The sequence below is a fragment of the Rana temporaria genome, chromosome 11 (genome assembly GCF_905171775.1).
Source record: "Rana temporaria chromosome 11, aRanTem1.1, whole genome shotgun sequence".
NCBI classification, from domain to species: domain Eukaryota; kingdom Metazoa; phylum Chordata; class Amphibia; order Anura; family Ranidae; genus Rana; species Rana temporaria.
Window position 1 is genome coordinate 59,586,117 of NC_053499.1, and position 13,814 is coordinate 59,599,930.

The following is a 13,814-nucleotide window of genomic DNA, read 5'->3' on the forward strand; positions in this document are numbered from 1 at the left end:
GCACATTATAAAATACCTTAGAACAAAGCCCGCTGTCACCGCTGAGAGGTGCTTCCATCTTCACCCGATCTTATTTCTGGGTTCTGTCCTCTGGCCCTCTGATTGGCTGTCCCACGATTATGTCTCTCCCGCACATGCGCAGGTGAGTCCCAGAGCGCGGCACGGAGCTCTGGAGGGACAGCACAGGTGTAACGTCCCTTCAGAGCACATGTGCCTGTGACATCAGCAGCTGAATTTGGCGTGAAAAGCTACTAAACCGTGCACATTTAGAAGATTTTAATTGCACCTACAGGTAGGCCCTTATTATAGGCTTACCGGTAGTTACAAGTGCCAAAAAGGGTTTACTACCGCTTTAAAGGTTTAGGGGAGGATTAGGGTTAAGACTTATTAAAGTGTTAAAGCTATAAGGAAACAATAATAGTTTGGGATAAAAGTTTTTTTCGTTTTTGGCTTTTATATGAATTCCCAGAGCACTAGTGGTTTACCAGTGAGACAAAACAGTAAGAGCTCCACCTGCTGGCTGCATAACAGACTACATAACACTTTTCAGTTTAATTTTACTGCTTCTTGGTGGGGAAAAGCAAGCAGGAGAGATTTGCAAAGGTATACAAATCTAGGAAACAGATCTTCATAGCTTATAGCCTGACATTCTAGGAAATTCTCTACCTGTCCCAAAAATGCTCAACTGGGTATAGAAAGTATAGCAATGCATTCATTTTACTTTTTAAGTCTTGACCATTATAAACAAAGAAAATATGGACCATACCACTATAAAGTTAGGATTTCAAAGGTGTAAAGAACTGAGTACTGTTTATACCTAATGTCCTGTGTATAAACGGTTCTTTCCTGTACGGTTATCAACATTTTCTCATCCCTGGAAGAAATTACTTTACACAGTGGGGTTGATTTACTAAAGGCAAATAGGCTGTGCAGTTGCACTCTTGCTCCAGAGCTTAGGAAATGAGGTGAAGCTCACTTTGCAAAGAATACCCAATCCCATGCAAGGAAAGTTAAAAAAATCAAACAAAAAAAACTGCATTATTGCTTGCACATGATTGGATGATGTAAGTCAGCAGAGCTCCCCCTCATTTATTAAAGGGGTTTGTGTTTTTTCACCTTAATGCAACCTATGCACTGTGACCGGCCACCCAGCCCCTGTTTTACTTACCTGAGCCCCTTTATCTGCTTGGCGCGTCCCCACCGTCCTCCTCTTCATGGAGTCCCGGCTTTGATTGGATAGATTGATAGCAGCGAAGCCATTGGCTCCCACTGCTGTCAATAGAATCCAATGATGCGGGGGACAGGGCCGAGTCATACACGTATAACTCGGGAGCGCGCCCGCAAAGTAACCCCCTGGGAGAGCTCTTCTCCAAGGGGGGTTATCTAATGCGGGGAGGAGCCGCGAGAGCCACCGAGGGACCCCAGAAGAGGAAATTCGAGGCCACTCTGTGCAAAACAAGCTGCACAGTGGAGGTAAGTCTGACATGTTTGTTATTTTAAAAAATATATAAAATTATCCTTTAACTGCTTGCCGACCAGCCGCCGCAGTTTTACGGTGGCAGGTCGGCTCTGCTGGGCAAGATCACGTAGATCTACGTCATCTCTCCCAGCAGCCCCCCGCTCGCTCCTGACTCCCACGCATGTGCCCGGCGGTCGCGATCACCGCCGGGCACCCACGACCGCTCGTTACAAAGCGAGAACTGGGAGCTGTGTGTGTAAACACACAGCTCCCGGTCCTGTCAGGGGAGAAATGCGATCGGTCATTTCCCCTAGTGAGTCCACCCCCCCTACAGTTAGAACACACCCAGGGAACATACTTAACCCCTTCCCCGCCCCCTAGTGTTAACCCCTTTCCTGCCAGTGTCATTTTTATAGTAATCAATGCATTTTTATAGCACTGATCGCTATAAAAATGCCAATGGTCCCAAAAATGTGTCCGAAGTGTCCGCCATAATGTCGCAGTACCGAAAAAAAAACGCTGATCGCCGCCATTACTAGTAAAAAAAAAATATTAATAAAAATGCCATAAAACTACCCCCTATTTTGTAAACGCTATAACTTTTTTGTGTTTTTTTTTATGAAAAATATGTAGAAGAATACGTATCGGCCTAAACTGAGGAAAAAATCGTTTTTTATATATATTTTTGGGGGATATTTATTATGGTAAAAAGTAAAAAATATTCATTTTTTTTCAAAATTGTCGCTCTATTTTTGTTTATAGCGCAAAAACTAAAAACCGCAGAGGTGATCAAATACCACCAAAATAAATCTCTATTTGTGGGAAAAAAGCGGATGGCAATTTTGTTTGGGAGCCACGTCGCACGACCGCGCAATTGTCAGTTAAAGCGACGCAGTGCCGAATCGCAAAAAGTGCTCTGGTCTTTGACCAGCAATATGGTCTGGGGCTTAAGTTGTTAATGTCACTTTAAGCTCTGGAATAAATGCCCTTGCAAAGTGCACAGTCTATTTGCCTTTAGTAAACCAACCCCACTGTCATATTATTCTGAACCAAGGTAGGACCATTAAAACAAGAACATGTTCTATGTAAATTTGGTAATCCTAGCACAGGAATGTATAGTAAGAGCAAACGGCAGTGTGCCTAAAATCTGGTGCTTTGATGTTCCATGCATTTGTGATCTAGATATTAAAAGATTTTCACTTTTCCATCTATGCTACATCATTCCTCATGAGCCTGTGAAGGTTCAGCAGGTCTGAACCAGAACAAGCACTCTGGACCTATGATGTAATATGCACTTACTATTTTTCTCCATGCATTGGGGTTAATTTACTAAAGGCACATAGACTATGCACTTTGCAAGTTCCCCAGAGCTTCGTAAATGTGGTGAAGCTCTGCTGATTTCCATCATCCAATCATGTCCAAGCAAAGATGCTTTTTTATTTTTTTATTTGAACCTGAGCCCTGGTTCACACTGGGTACGATTTGGAACGATTTGAGATGCGATTTGACATGTCAAATCGCATCTCAAATCGGCGGCAATTGTCGGCAATGGCACTGTCCTAATCAGTGCGACGCCGCATCTGCGATTTAAAAAAGTAGTTCCTGTACTACTTTTTGCGATTTACATTAAATTGCAGCCGAAATCGCTGCAAAATCGTGGTAAAATCGCGCATTTTACCATGATTTTGAATTCGCAGCAGTGTGAACCTAGGCTGATTGTGTAAAAAAGCTTTACCACATTTCCCAATCTCTGGAGAAAATGAGTGCAGCTGTAATTGCAAAGTGCACAGTCTATTTACCTTCAGTAAATCCACTCCAATGATTACCTTTCAATATGTTTTTTTCTACACTAATTGTCTTTAACATTAATGTATGTGTCTTAACAAACTGTTTAAAATATATGGAATTCTGAAATGTATTTTTATACCAAATTTGTATTCCACTTTTTTTAAATTATAATCCATTTATAATTGTGTAATGAATTTTTCTATAAATAAATGACCTAATTGCATTTTGAAACATAACCTTAGATGTGGATGCATTATTACTGCTTAGTAGTTGGGTACAGAGACGGCTGAATTAATTAAAGACAGAGGTTAACCCCTTCCCGCCTAAGGGTAAAATGACTGGTAATGCATAAGCACAGTTTTGCAACTTTGACATGTGTTAGTAAAACCATATATATCATCCCGACTACTTTGTGTATCCAGGTGGATTATACCTTGTTTTTTCAAGTCAAATTGGACTTTCTTTTGGTGGTACATGGTAACGGATATCTCCGATGTGTTTTTTTTTTTTTTTTTTATGTAGCTGTATATGTCTTGCAGTTATCATAATTTACCATCAAAGGACAACCCAGAATAAATTCTCCTGTTCCTGACGATCACAGCAATACCACATATGTGTATATCTTTGTTTGTACCCATAGTAGGACCCAGAAACAATGGTGCGCATTTAGCATTTGTTTTATTCTGCCTAAAACACACTGGGCCAGATTCAGATAGAGATACGACGGTGTATCTCCTGATACGCCGTCGTATCTCTGAGTTCCGTCGGATCTATGCGGCTGATTCATAGAATCAGGTTCCGCATAGATCTCCCTAAGATCCGACAGGTGTAAGTGACTTACACTGTCGGATCTTAGGCTGCAATCTCACGCTGTCCGCTAGGTGGCTCTTCCGTTTGTATACGCGAGGAATATGCAAATGAGGAGTTACGCCAATTCAGAAACTAACGACCGCCCGGCGTTTTTTTTTTACGTTGTTTGCGTTCAGCTTTTTCCGGCGGATAGTTACCCCTGCTATATGCGGCGTATCCTATGTTAAGTATGGCCGTCGTTCCCGGGTCGAATTTTGAATTTTTTACTTCGTTTGCATAAGTCGTTCGAGAATACGGATGGCCATAATTTACGTTCACGTCGAAACCAATGACGTCCTAGCGACGTCATTTGGAGCAATGCACGCTGGGAAAATTCGCGGACGGCGCATGCGTAGTTCGATCGGCGCGGGGACGCGCCTGATTTAAATTGTACACGCCCCCTAGCCGCGGAATTTGAATTCCGCCGGGGAATTTACGATACGCCGATGCAAGTTTAGAGGCAAGTGCTTTCTCAAAAACTTGCGGCGACGGATCGTAAATCAGATAGGTTAGCGGATCTTTAGATCCGCGTAACCTATCTGAATCTAGCCCACTGATACTAATTAAAAAATAATAGTAATTCTACCCAAAATGTGCTGTGACTTTTGACCACGACCCTGACTCTAAGGCCTCGTACACACGACCGTTTTCCTCGATAGAATCCATCAAGAAACTTGGTGGCAGAGCTTTTTTGCAGAGGAAACCGGTCGTGTGTACGTTTTTCATCGAGGAAACTGTCGAGGAACTCGACATGGAAAAAAGAACAAGTTCTCTTTTTCCTCGACAGGAGTCTCAATTTCCTTGTCGTGTTTCTCGTCGGAATGGTTTTCCACGAGAAACGCGAGCGTGTGTATGCTAAGATACCTGCGCATGCTCAGAATAAAGTATGAGACAGGAGCGCACCTTCGGTAAAAGTAGCGTTTGTAATGAAGATAGCACATTTTTCACGCTGTAACAGTCTGAAAAGCGCGAATCGTCTCTCACCAAACTTTTACTTAACACGGAGGAACATGAGATTAGCAAAAGCAGCCCCAAGGGTTGTGCCAGTGAAATCGAACTTCCCCTGCGATTGTATGTGTTGTACGTCACCGCGTTTGAGAACGACGAGATTTGGTCTTGACCGTGTGTACGCAAAGAAAGCTTGTCGAGTTCCTAACAAGCCTAACAAGGAACTCGTCGAGGAAAACGATGTGTCTTTTCCGACGAGTTCCTCGGTCGTGTGTACAAGGCTGAGGCCTCGTACACACGACCGAGGAACTCGTCGGAAAAGACACATCGTTTTCCTCGACGAGTTCCGAAGGTGGGCTCCCGTCTCATACTTTATTCTGAGCATGTGCAGGTTTCTTAGCATACACACGCTCGCGTTTCTCGTCGAAACACGACAAACTTGTTCTCTTTTTCCTCGTCGAGTTCCTCGACAGTTTCCTCGATGAAAAACGTACACACAACCGTTTTCCTCGGCAAAAAAGCTCTCCCACCAAGTTTCTTGATGGATTCTATGGAGGAAAACGGTTAGGTGTACGAGGCCTAACACTAACCCTGGCAAACCTTGATCTTGTTTTTTTTTTATTACTTGTTTGTGCATATCTTCCTCTCCTGCAAGAAGTGAAAGATGCAATGGGGTAGTTTTACTAAAGGCAAATCCACTTTGTACTACAAGTGCACTGAAAGTGCAGTTGGAAGTGCAGTTGCTGTAGATCTGAAAGGAAGATCTGAAATAAGGGGAAGCTCTGCTGATTTTATCATCCAATCATGTGCAGGCAAAAATGCTGTTTTTTATTTTCCTTGCATGTCCCCGCTCAGATCTACAGTGACTGCACCTCCAAGTGCACTTGTAGTGCAAAGTGGATTTGCCTTTAGTAAATAACCCCCAATGCATCTTCCTCTTCATTCAAAAGATGAAGTAAACACAGGGACAGGCTCATAGTGACTGATCACTGTAATAGTCAATCAGAGGCTATCACAACGATCAGGTGACCCAGAATCGGGAGTCCCGGGTCCAGATCTTTAGTAGGAGACCCAGGGCTCTTGGTGAAAGTCCGGTCTCTGTGCTGGCAGCGTGCTCTGTGGCTTACTCCCAGCACAAAGAGCGATAAACATATATGCGACCAGACAGAAAAAGATCCATGAAGCCGCATGTACACTCACCGGCCACTTTATTAGATACACCTTGCTAGTACTGGATTGGACACCCTTTTGCATTCAGAACTGCCTTAACTCTCCGTGGCATCTATTCAACAAGGTTATGGAAACATTCCTCAGATTTTGGTCCATATTGACATAATAGCATTACACTGTTGCTACAGATTTGTTGGCTGCACATCCATGATCCAAATCTCCCCTTCCACCACATCCCAAAGGTGCTCTATTGTATTGAGATCTGGTGACTGTGGAGGCCATTGGAGTACAGTGACCTCATTGTCATGTTCAAGAAACCATTTTGAGATCATTTAGGCTTTGTGACCTAGTGCATTATCCTGCTGGAAGTGGCCATCAGAAGATGGGTACACTAATCATAAAGGAATGGACATGGTCAGCAACAATACTCAGGTAAGCCATGCCGTTTAAACAATGTTCAATTGGTACTAAGGGGCCCAAAGTGTGCCAAGAAATTAATCGCCCAACCATTACACCACCACCAACCTAAGCCATTGATACAAGCAGGATGGATCCATGCTTTCATGTTGTTTACGCCAAAATCAGACCCTACCATATGAATGTCGCAGCTGAAATCGAGGCTTATCAGACCAGGCAATGTTTTTCCAATCTTCTATTGTCCAATTTTGGTGAGCCTGTGCGAATTGTAGCCTCAGTTTCCTGTTCCTTAGCTGACAGGAGTGGCACCTGGTGTGGTCTTTTGCTGTTGTAGCCCATCTGCTTCAAGATTTGATGTGTCGTGCTTCAGAGATGGTATTCTGCATACCTTGGTTGTAACAAGTTTATATTTGAGTTACTGTTGCCTTTCCATCATCTTGAACCAGTCTGCCCATTCTCCTCAGACCTCTGACATCAACAAGGCATTTTTATCCACACAACTGCCACTCACTGTATATATATATATATAATCTCTTTTGGACCATTCTCTGTAAACCATAGAGGTGAGTGAAAATCCCAGTAGATCAGCAGTTTTTTAAATACTCAAACCAGCCCGTCTGGCACCAACAACCATGCCACGTTCAAAGAAGTCACTTAAATTGATTGTAAACGATCACCTTGTAAAACAACCCAATCAGTTTAACCACTTACCCCCCGGACCATATTGCTGCCCAAAGACCAGAGTACTTTTTGCGATTCGGGACTGCGTCTCTTTAACAGACAATTGCGCGGTCGTGCGACGTGGCTCCCAAACAAAATTAGCGTCCTTTTTTCCCCACAAATAGAGCTTACTTTTGGTGGTATTTGATCACCTCTGCGGTTTTTAGTTTTTGCGCTATAAACAAAAATAGAGAGCCAATTTTGAAAAAAATGAATATTTTTTACATTTTGCTATACTAAATATCCCCCAAAAATATATAAAAAAACATTTTTTTTCCTCAGTTTAGGCCGATACGTTTTCTTCTACATATTTTTCTAAAAAAAAATCGCAATAAGCGTTTATTGATTGGTTTGCGCAAAAGTTATAGCGTTTACAAAATAGGGGGTATTTTTATGTCATTTTTATTATATTTTTTTTACTAGTAATGGCGGCGATCAGCGATTTTTTTTCGGTATTGCGACATTATGGCGGACACTTTTGACACATTTTTGGGACCATTGGCATTTTTATAGCGATCAGTGCTATAAAAATGCATTGGATTACTATAAAAATGCCACTGGCAGTGAAGGGGTTAACACTAGGGGGCGGGGAAGGGGTTAAGTATGCCTGGGTGTGTTCTTACTGTGGGGGGGGGGTGGCCTCACTAGGGGAAACACTGATCCTCGGGCACACGCACGGGAGTCGGGGGCGAGCGCGGGGCGCGCGCGCGCGCCCCTAGTGGCGGCTGGGAGAGAGGACGTCATATTACGTGCTCTCGCCCAGCAGAGCCACCTTGTGGACGTATAACGACGGTGCGCGGTCAGCAAGTGGTTAAAATAGGAATGCAAAACAGTTTTGTATAAATATAAAAAAACATTATGGACACTTTTTTTTCCCTTTTTTTATAAGTGATCACATTCCCTCTGTTCTGAGCTGGCGTGGGCGTGTACAGTATAGTACCTAGTTCATTGGAAAGGGTGAGGTCCGGAGGAACACTCTTTGGTCTCATCCTCAGACGTACATGCTCCTGTCCTCCTCCGTAATTTTTATACGTCTTTTCCCCCTCAAACCTGGTGGTCCTCCGAGGGGGAGGGGTCATTGAGGAAGGGGTACTGTCAGGGCTGGGCTCCTAGTCCTCCCTTCTCAGTGCTCAGGTTGCTCAGCTGTCAGTTAATTGCCAGTACTCATCATTCTACAGTGGCTCACTGCCTGGTTAATTTCGTCCATGCCTTCGCCTTGGTCAAACATATCTGGAGAATCTCTGCTGTCTTCCTGTTAAAGACTTGCTTGGCTGTAGTCCCTTTTGGTTCCTTATCCCGTCTGCTGCCTCCAACTACACTGATCTCTGGCCTCCTGATTTACTGGCTTGCTCTGACTATCCGCTTTAGCTACCGTACCATGTTTTGACTAAGTTTACTATTTGTACTTTTTTTACCATTTTATTAAAAGGTGTGATTTTTACTGCATTTTCTGTCTCCGTCTGATTCATGGTATCTGACACCTGCTTGCTCCCAAACTCGCCTCTTTATTTGAACAGATCTTTGAGTTAGGTGCTCTCCCAGATTCTATGTCAGAGGCTGTGGTGGTGTTGGTGCTCAAACCGTGCAAGAACCCTGAGGAGTGCTCCTCGTATCGGCCAATATCCCTGATCAATGTGGATGCCAAAATTTTTGGCAAAGATTTTAGCTAATCGTTTATCTAAGGTTCTTGAGGAGATTATACATGTGAATCAAACTGGGTTCATGCACAGGAAGGGAACAGACATTTATCTTCGCTGCCTTTTTTTAAATCTATCAATACCCCATAAGAATAGCCGGCAGTGGGTCATCGCCTCCCTTGATGCCGAAAAGGCGCTTGACTCAGTAGAACGGGTTTTCTTGTGGGAAGTCTTTGGTAGATTCGGATTTGGCCCCAAATTTCTACAGTGGTTTGGGATGTTATGCTGTGCCTCTGGGGGCTCGAATCTGCACTAATGATAGGCTGTCTGGTTCATTTCTGTTGCAGAGAGGCACATGTCAGAGTTGCACCCGCCCCCTCCCTCTTTGCCCTGGCCCTGGAACCGTTGGCCATTCTAATTGGGGGATCCCATGAAGTTGAGATTAGGACCTTTAGAGGAAAATATCTCCCTGTATGCTCTTTTTTTGCATGATACTGATTCCTTGCTAAGGGCAGCCCTCGACCTATTTGATGAATTTTGGAAATTCTCGGGAGTTTGTATTAATTAGAATAAATCCACGTTGTTCTCCTTAGACCCCCAGGCCCTACCCAGTTGCTGTGGGTAGATCAGTTGAGGTACTTGGATGTACAGGTCCGGCGGGACCTGACCAGCATTTCTAATCCTAATCTATTCCCCCTGTTATCCCAACTACGCGCAAAGTGTGCATCCTGGGCATCTTGCCTTTACCTCTTGGGATGGATTAACCTCCTTAAAATAATTTTTCTTCCTAAATTCTTATACGTTTTTTTTATATTTGCCCAACCTGGATACCCAATTCCTTTTTTAAGGAGGTGGAACAGTGTATGGGGACTTTCATTTGGAGGGCGCTACCCCTTGGCTGGCGAGGTTGAGCATACTAGCTCATTATGAATTACTTACCTCACATCGAAGCCCCCGCAGCCGTCCTTGTCTCCCCCTCCGACCACCAACATGTCACGGGGGCTTGCTTCCGGGTATTGCGGCTCCGGCACTGTGATTGGCTTGCGCGTGGGAGCCGCCGGTAACGGCACGAAGACTAAAGCAACGGCACATAGGTGCCATTGCTTCTGTTTGCCCTAGTGCGCATGTGCCGATAAGTTTGGCACATGCAGACACAGGGGATATTTCCTAAACCATGCCGGTTTAGGAGATATCCAGGGTAGCTACAGGTAAGCCTTAATATAGGCTTCCTTACCTGTAGCATAAAGTTGCTAAGAAGGGTTTACAACCACTTTAATATTGCTATAGCAAACTTGGTGTGATCTATTCTTTGTAACCACCAGGTGTCATACGTAGACTTTTCACTCTGCACCCTTTTTTCTCTTTCCTTGCACCATTCAGTATGTCCCTGTCTTGTTCAGTAAAGCAGGGCACAGTGTAATAATAATGTAGAGTCACCCATCAAAAATTTATTTCCCTTGATCCATCTAGGATAAAAACAGATCTTTGCCTTGTTTTACTGCTTTTTCCCATTGCTCTTTCTTGAGTCACAAAACAAGTGTGTTCTACTACTGTTGATCTCTCCTTCTAAAAATTATCTTTGCCTGGCTTTCATGCTCATGCCTATGCTTCACTGAGCTGGGACATCTAAATACTGTTTTCTTGAAGAAGGCTAGTGCGTTATGTGTTATTGTAGCACTACACACTTGGCAGACATAACAAAAAAAAGTAAATACAGGTTATATATGTAGCCAAGTCCCGGGCATCTCCAGGCCTAATGGTGACCTCCAGAGTTAGATACAGCTGACATCCTTATGTGTAGAGTGCGAATGGTGGGTGCAATGTAAAGTAGATTAATGGACGCCAGACACTTCTTGAATGCAAAGAGATTTATTTTCTCTTCAACTAAGGTGACCAGATTTTTTAAATGAAATCCGGGGACATATTTTTTCTTTACTAATAATTGCAACAATCAGCGACTCTCTGCCCGTCGCCTCCCGCCTCACAGCCTCTCAAGTCTTACTCTTCGGGCCCCGGCTACTACTGAATGGGGAGCGGAGGAAGATCACTCCGCCAGAGAAGGCAAGGAAATAGGCAGGTGGTTGGCCAGGATTTGAGCCAAGGCAGAAGAACATGGGAGCGAAGCTAAATGGGCATGCGCCCAAAACTGAATAAATATTCCCTCCGCTCCGACCAGCACATGATCATCATAAAGGGGCACAGATAATGGGAAAAATACAACCCCCCTATGCTAGTAGGCACGGCGGAGCGGGGGGTGTAATTCTATTTTTTTTATTTAAATTTTGCACTGATTGTCTTTAAAATTGCCCCTGCCCCCTATTAAATTCAATCTGGGGACAAAACCAGGGACAGACTTGGTCCTGGGACAGTGTCCTCAATCAGGGGACTGTCCCCTGAAACTGGGGATGTCTGGTCACCCTATCTTAAACAGAACTGTGGGAGAGAGGGTTAGGACCAGGACTCCGAGACTTCTGTAGGTAAACAGCCATGCAGGGAAAGGCACCCAGCCGCACACCACATCTGCATTTGTAGACATGCTGTCTCCTATGGCAACAATCTTGAACAGTTTCTAACAAAGGTTGTAAAGGTCCTCCACAATCTTCTTTTCAGATCTTCACTCAACTGAGCTCCCAGTCTATCACTTCAGACCCGCTTATCCACTGCATCTCCTGCATCTCCTGAGCTTTTCCAATCTTCTCACTGAGTATCTTCCTCAAGTGTCACCAGGGCAGGACTTAGGGTGGTGGGGGCCCCTGGGCTTGAGTGTTGAAGGGGCCCCCTGGAGCCGAGAATTGGGGGGGGTCAAAGTTGTTGAGCGGGGCGAATTGAAGTTGTTGAGCGGGGGGGGGGCGCATTAAAGTTGTTGTTGTTGAGCGGGGGGGGGGGGGGTTTGCAGTTGTTGAGAGGGGGGGAGTGCCTCTCACCTGTGCCAACAGCCAGGGCCACAGGCTGTCATTAGCCCGTCTCTCGGCTTTCTTCCCTTCAGCAGCCACAGTCCTCCACACACCGCTCCGGTTCCTCTTGCTTCCGTGCTGCCTCCTCTTGCAGTGCGGGAAAATTAACCCTTTTGCGGGACTGCGGGAAGAAGCTGTCTGTGTGGGAAAGTCCCGCAGAATCCGTGCGTGTTGGGAGGTATGCACAGGGCCGCCATCAGGAATTTTGGGACCCCTTACACAGCTTAAGGTATGGGCCCCCTGGAGCAGAGAACCGGGGCGGGGGGGGGGGGGGGGCCGCCGCCTGAAATTGAGAAGCGGGGGGGGTTGACGCAAATTGAGAAGCGGACGGGGCCTTTACAAAAAAAAGAAGAAATAAAGAAAAAAATATATATATATAAAAAAGGGGGGTAGCCATCCGGGGCCCTGGGGACCTCTGGGCCCTTCCTTTAATAAAAATAAAAAATAAACCTCTGGGCCCTTTAATAAAAAAAGAATAAAAATTTATAAAAAATACATAAAAAAAGGTAGGTTGCCTCTGGGCCCCTGGGGACCGCTGGGCCTTTTAATAAAAAATAAACAAAAATAAAAAAATAAACATTTATAAAAAAAATAAAAAAAGGGGGGGTTGCCACATGGGACCCTGAGGCCCCATGGTGGGTTGCCATCTGGGGGCCCTGGAGACCCCTGGGCCCTTTAATAACATATATATATATATATATATATATATATATATATATATATATATATATATATAAAAACATTTTTTTTATATAAAAAAAAGGGGGGTTGCCGTCTGGGGCCCTGGGGGCCTTTGGGCCCCTGGGGACCTCCTGACCCCTAAAAAAAAAAAAAAGGGGGCCCCCTATTGGGCGGGGCCCATGGGCTTGAGCCCAGTCAAGCCCAATGGTAAGTCCGGCCCTGAGTGTCACCCACACATCCATGCTGGGTCCCTAGATTGACACTCACAGATACTCTTCAAGCTTCACCCCACTGGTCTGCTCGGTCCCTGGCTTGACACACAATAAGCATCACCTCCACTGGGTCCCTGGTGTGACATCTGCTGAAGTTTCCCAATTCTTCACCATCCCCGGTTGGTGAGAATACTGCTCAGGTACTTGCTTCAGCTACTTACAGTGGTCCCTGGTAATAGGATTGATGGTCCCTTAGCAGCGACAGCTTCCCCTCTACCTCCAACCATGACAGGTTCTCTGGCTGGCAGAACTGTTACTTCTGGTTGGACTGCAAGCTTCAATCCCAACCCTACGCTGCTCTCTTGCTTCTGGTTAGGCCCTCAGACAGCCTAGCAGCCAGATGTCCTTGAAATAGGCGTCAGACTCTGGCATAGCAGCCTGGGGCAGCACAACACACATCCACCCAGACAGCCGTCCAGGTGGCACAGAACCCCGATCACCTGACTCCACCCAAATAAATAGGCTCTCCCAGCAGGCCAAGGGACCCAATAAATTCTGCCTATTGGCTAAGACACCTGTGATGCATTTGCCTATATGTCTCAGTCTAATTCTCCCTGCTTGCCCTGGGTGATTCTGTCCTCGGCTAGCAGGTTATTGACGTGCTAATGTCCCCTCACTATTTCTAAAGGTTAATTGATCTATTGTGTTGTGTGAAGGAGATCTGTGTTTAAGTGGCTTGTGTTAATTATTCTGATTGCTCCAGTGTGGTAATTATCTCTCTATATGCGGGGTCGAGTTGTCTAGTTAATGTATTTAGTACAACTAGTAATCAGCGTCCTTGATGTCATTGTCTAAAAAAAATGTGTTTTCAGCATCGGCTCCGTCGTGTCTGCCTATAATCTGTATGGAAGCCCCAGTGTGAGGGGGCAGAGATTTGTCATTGTAACAGTTTTGGAAATGACATATAAGCTGTGTGTGT